This window comes from Otolemur garnettii, unplaced genomic scaffold (genome assembly GCF_000181295.1).
Source record: "Otolemur garnettii isolate 467f Iridium unplaced genomic scaffold, OtoGar3 scaffold00062, whole genome shotgun sequence".
Lineage (NCBI taxonomy): Eukaryota > Metazoa > Chordata > Mammalia > Primates > Galagidae > Otolemur > Otolemur garnettii.
Genome location: NW_003852457.1, coordinates 9630815 through 9636475, shown reverse-complemented (window position 1 = coordinate 9636475; position 5661 = coordinate 9630815). Strand labels below are relative to the sequence as shown.

The 5661-nt window shown below is 40.3% G+C and overlaps 1 protein-coding gene and 1 non-coding gene across 2 annotated transcripts in view; both read right to left on the bottom strand.

Moving 5' to 3' along the window:
- The window catches only part of ZNF10 (zinc finger protein 10), a 34401-nt gene that overhangs the window by 25036 nt on the left and 3704 nt on the right, over nucleotides 1–5661 (bottom strand). The window lies entirely within an intron of this gene.
- On the bottom strand, nucleotides 3053–3217 carry LOC111726361. The gene has a single exon (XR_002774155.1). It is a non-coding gene; the product is annotated as a U1 spliceosomal RNA (small nuclear RNA).

The following is a 5661-nucleotide window of genomic DNA, read 5'->3' as shown; positions in this document are numbered from 1 at the left end:
TTTTTTTTTTTAAACAATGGCATGGCTTATTTTATTTTTTGTGGCAGTTGTCATTGCTGTTTTAGCTGGCAGGGGCTGGGTTCGAACCTGCCACCCTCAGTAAGTAAGGATAGGTGGGATGTTGACAGTTAGTGAGTAGTTCAATAAAAATGTTAGGCAAAGTAGGAAGCAAGGCTGTATGCTACCAGTGAGATGAGTAGCAGCTGGCCATGAGTGGTAAGGACAGTGATAAAGGTTTGGGTCATGCAGTGATGTTCTAAGGGCAAGACAGTGCAAAAGACAGTTATACATTTGTCACAGCAATCTGTCTGTGGTTTCATCTAGCAGCACTCACTGCATGGTCAGAAGGGACACTGCAGAGTGAACCCTGGGGTACGGTTTTTGCATGTACAGCCACTATGCAGCAGGGAAGTGAGAATGTCTACTGTGAGGGATTTGTCTGGTGAATAGGATCTAGTTTGAGTACAAATATGAGAAAATCTAGGAAAGTGCAGAATAATTTGTGGGGAACCTCGAAGAATATGTATAGTGCGAACAGGGATATAAAAGAGCCAGGAGAACAAGAGGAGATGGTCAGAAAGAAGAATACTATAATTTAAGGTTTCAGAGGCTATGCTATTTGGTGATGAGAGAAGTCTGAGGCACATAGGAGTAGATGGCATCAGCAGAACGATGTAAGAGCACAAAAGAACTGTGAGCATAAGACAGGCTTGGTTTATAAAGTGCTAAGAAACTACAACCCCACAGAGGAAAGCTACTTCTAATCTCATCTCTGCCTTATGATGTCCAGCATTATCTTTTCCCATTGTGGCTACAGAAGCGTAATGGATCTTATAGTGTCCTTTCTCTAGAGCTTACATACTATTTGGTTACTGCTGTGTAGGAACAAGTGATAAGAGGAAGTCCTGATGCTCTGGAATCCAATAATCTTCCCAGTAAGACAAAGCACACTCCTGAAAGGCAAAAGACAGTCTATAATGTACGTCTTAGGATTCAGGTAGCTATCAAGAGTCACTGAGTGCCTCCTACCCGACAGGCTCCATTGTAGGTGCTAGGAATGCAAATGAGACAAGAGTAATTTTCTTTCCTCAAGCAGTTTAGCCACAGAAGGATTTTTTTCTTTTTTTTGAGACGTCCTCACAATGTCCCCTTGGTAGAGTGCTGTGGTGTCACAGCTCACAGCAACCTCAAACTCTTGGGCTTAAGCAATTCTCTTGCCTCAGCCTCCCAAGTAGCTGGGATTACAGGTGTCTGCCACAACACCCGGCTATTTTTCTGTTGCAGCTGTCATTGTTGTTTAGCAGGCCTGGGCCAGGTTCAAACTCGCCCCCCTCAGTGCATGCGGCCGGTGCCATAACCACTGTGCTACGGGTGCCGAGCCCAGAGAAGGATGTTAAAAAGGTGTAGTACCACGGACATGAAAAGAATATAGAAATTAATGTGGCGGGGGAAATCTGCAAGAACCCCTGGGGAGTGAGGGACTAGAACAAGAATGAGAAAAGGTCTAATGGTAGGGTTAAGCACAGCAAAAGCCATTCCACAACATGAATTTCACATTTGCAAAGAGATTTTTGTTCCTATCACCACCACATGGTAAAATCTCCTTGGAGACAAAGATGACAATTCAGTACATGAAGAATAAGTGTTATGATAAAGTCTGTATTTTCTTCCAGGTGTGGCTACAAAATAACAAGAAAAATCTGCTTAGTTTATAATCAATCTACTGTTCTCTCTTGAGGCAAAATCATTAACATCCTGCAAAAAAGAGAAAGGGAGAATATTTTTACTTCATAAACTCTTAAGGATGGAGCACTGTACTGGTTTCCTATTGCTGTAAATTATTACAACTCTGTGGCTTCAAACAACACAAATCTATTACCTAACAGTTCTGAGGTCAGAAGTCTGACACAGGTCTCAGTGGGCTAAAATTAGGGTGTTGGCTGAGCTATATTCCTTCTGGAGACTCTAGGGATGAATCCAATTACTTGTCTTTCTAGCTCCTAGGGCAGTGATTTTCAACCAATGTGTCCTGGCACACTGGTGTGCTATAAGAGGATCTTAAGAGTACCAAGAAATTTTTTTAAAATTATCAATTACTTTTGAAATAAGTTCACAGGCCTGTAAGCATATTCTTTTCTTTACTCTTTTTTGATCAACATAACTTAAGTGTGCTGCAGAATTTTAACTATAGGTTCAAGTGTGCCGTGACGTAACAAAGGTTGAATGAAAAATACTGTTTTAGAGGATACTTGCATTCTTTGGTTTCTGACTTTTCCACCATTTGCAAAGCCAGCAATAACACATTTCTCTGTTTCTATCTTCAACAGTCATATATATTTCTTCCCCTGACTCTCACCATCTACTTCCTCTCCCATTTTTAAGGACCTCTTTGATTACATTAGGCCCAGTCGTCTAATTCAGGGTAATCTCTCCTATCCTAAAGTCTTCAGTTGAATTACATCTCAAATTCTCTCTTGCAATATAAGGTAAAATATTCACAGGTTCTGCAGATAACTCTGGGGAGCCATTATTCTGACTATCATAGGGGCAGAGAGAGGCTGCAAGAAACTTCAAATTAGCAGCAAGAAGGCTATAAAGTTACTACCTGAGGCACAAAAGGTTCTATAGTACAGCTCTGATCAAATCACTTAGTACATAGGCTTTATAACTGTCTACATTCTAGACTCTGATGACTTTTCAACTTAATTCCTAGTACATTTACCTCAAACTCTCTAAGCTGCACTTAAATGCCACCTCTGCTATGAAGCCCTTGGTGTTGTCCCAGAGAGAATCAATGGCTCCCTTGCCAGCAGTCATGGAGCACTCTGCCCATCCTCTATTCTAGCATGGAATCACTTTGCCATTACTTATTTGCCTGTCTTTCTTAGGAGATAATGAACCATTTGAGAATTAGGACAATCTCATTCTACATCCAGAAGGAGGCCAGAACAGTACTTTGCCCTTCATATTCGTTCACTCTGGCATCTATCAATACTTCACCAGCACTCACAATGACAGGCAAGAAATAGTCTTAGTTTTTTTTTTTTTTAAACACGGGAAAGTGCTAACACAGTTCCCCACTCTCACAAATTATGCAGTCGAGTTTCCCACATTTGGAGAAATTACAGGGGTAAGCACATTCAAAGTGCAATAGATAAGCCTTGCCCTGAGAAAATCACCTTTGTGATAATGGTATCTTCCCTGCCAGGTTAAGTATAGGAGTATTTTTTTTCCTTTGAGACAGAGTCTCACTTTGTCACCCTTGGTAGAGTGCCATGGAATCACAATTCACAGCAATCTTAAACTCTTTGGCTTAAGCGATTCTCTTGCCTCAGCCTCCCAAGTAGCTGGGACCACAGATGCCCACCACAACGCCTGGCTATTTTTTTGTTGCAAGTTGTCATTGTTGATTTTAGCAGACCCAGGCTGGGTTTGAACCTGCCACCCTCACTGTATGTGGCTGGCGCCCTACCAATTGAGCTATGGGTGCCACCAAGAGTATATTTCTTAATAAAAGAGGACAGACTCACTTCAAATTCTGAATAAATTCACCAGTATATCTGCAGAGGGTAAGAATAATCAGCAAAAAGGACCCAGAAGCCACAAAGTTAAAATACTGTAGCCAACAGAGATGGCAAAGATATAAAGTAGAACCTGTCAGTTGACCAACCAAGGGATTGTAACAAACTCACCAACATAAGGAACTAGGCCTATTGTACTGATGCATACATGAATGTGGTACACGTTTGATCCATGAAAATTAGGTCAACTTAAGGAGGTGGTCAATGTAGGGAGGTGGTCAACTGTTCTACTATATTTAAAGATACAAAAGATAAGGATCCTCCTGCATGGTAACTAAGTCTCTCCTACATTTGGGGGACTTGATTAATTTGTTAATTAATAAAGATAATTTTATAATCTCTACTTACACAAGCCTACTTAAATATTATCTTAAGCAGAATTTCCAGCCAACACTTACTTAAAATACTGTTAAGCACACATCCTCATTTAATTATGATGCATATCTCAAAAGTCAGCAAATATACACTTAAGATTTGTGCATTTCATTTCACATAAATTTTTCATCTAAAGAAAAAGCTAAACAAATACTGAATTGTTAATAATACACATGCAGTCTGAGGTTTTTAGGGGAAATGTACTGATGTCTATAATTTACTCTGAAATGAATAAAATACAGTGAATTAATGGATAAAAAGAGGGAAGACAGATATATGTCAAAAATTAAGGATAATAAAACGTTAATGCTAGAGTCTAAATGGGAGAGGTTATTTTTTTGGGTTTTTTTTTTTTTTGAGACAGAGTCTGTCTCAGTTTGTCACCCTCAGTAGAGTGCTATGGTGTCACAGCTCACAGCAACCTCAAACTCTTGGGCTTACGCAATCCTCGTCTCAGCCTCCCAAGTAGCTGGGACTATAGGCGCACGCCACAACACCTGGCTATTTTTTTTTGTTGTTGTTGTTGCATTGTTGTCTTTGCTGGCCAGGTTTGAACCCACCACCCTTAGTGTATGTAGCTGGCTCCCTGCTGACTGAGCTAGGGGCACTGCCCTAAATGAGAGAGTTTTAAGTATTCACCATAAAATTCTCTTAATTAAGCTTAATTCCCTTAATTAAGCAATTTTTCATAATAAAATATTCCCCCCAAAATGCTAGTATCTGGAAGCAGACAGGTAATTTGTGGAACCAGGCAAAAACAATGCTTTTGGATGTTGGCTCTAAGTCAACAGATAAAAGTGGCCTATACTGTACCCAGTCCTAGCTTTGCTCCATAGTCAAATTTAAGACCCCTGACTGACAAGAGATATGCTAGAAAAAGTACCACAGATGAAAGAGAGCTAAGTACAACAGAGAAATTAACAATATGAAACATCTTTTTCCTTAGAGAGATGTTTTTATTTTTTTTAATTAATTAATTTACTTATTTTGGAGACAGAGTTTTACTCTTATCACCCTGGCGATAGTTTTACTCTATTGCCGATGATGCAATGGCATCACCATAGCTCACAGCAACCTCAAACTCTTAGGCTTAAGTAATCCTCTTGCCTCAGCCTCCAGAGCAGCTGGGACTATAGGTGCCAGTTACAATGCTTGGCTAACTTTATTCTGTTTTTAGTAGAGATGGGATCTCACTCTTGCTCAGGCTGGTCTCAAACTCCTGAGCTTAAGCAATCTGCATACCTTGGCCTCCCCGAGACTAGGATTACAGGTGTGAGCCACTGCACTGGGCCAGAACAATTTAAAAGCCTGAAATGTTATTTAAATCATATACTTCTGAAGTTTTGGTATTTAAGTTATTATTTAATGAAAACCAAGGAAACCCATCATTCCTAACAGTATTTTCTCTTTAACAAAACCTTTTTCTCCTTTAACAGAAACTATGAATAAGCCACTTATGTGACAATTGGGGGGGGTTGGTAGGCATGGGGTTGCACTATATTGCCCAGGCTGGTATCAAACTCCTGGCTTCAAGTGATCCTCCTACCTTAGCCTCGAAGAATGTTGAGATTAGAGGTTTGAGTCAAAATCACTAGCCATAACATTTTTAAAAAGTGTATAAAGGGGCTCGGCACCTGTGGCTCAAGTGGCTAAGGCAGCTAAGGCGCCAGCCACATACACCTAAGGTGGCGGGTTTGAATCCAGC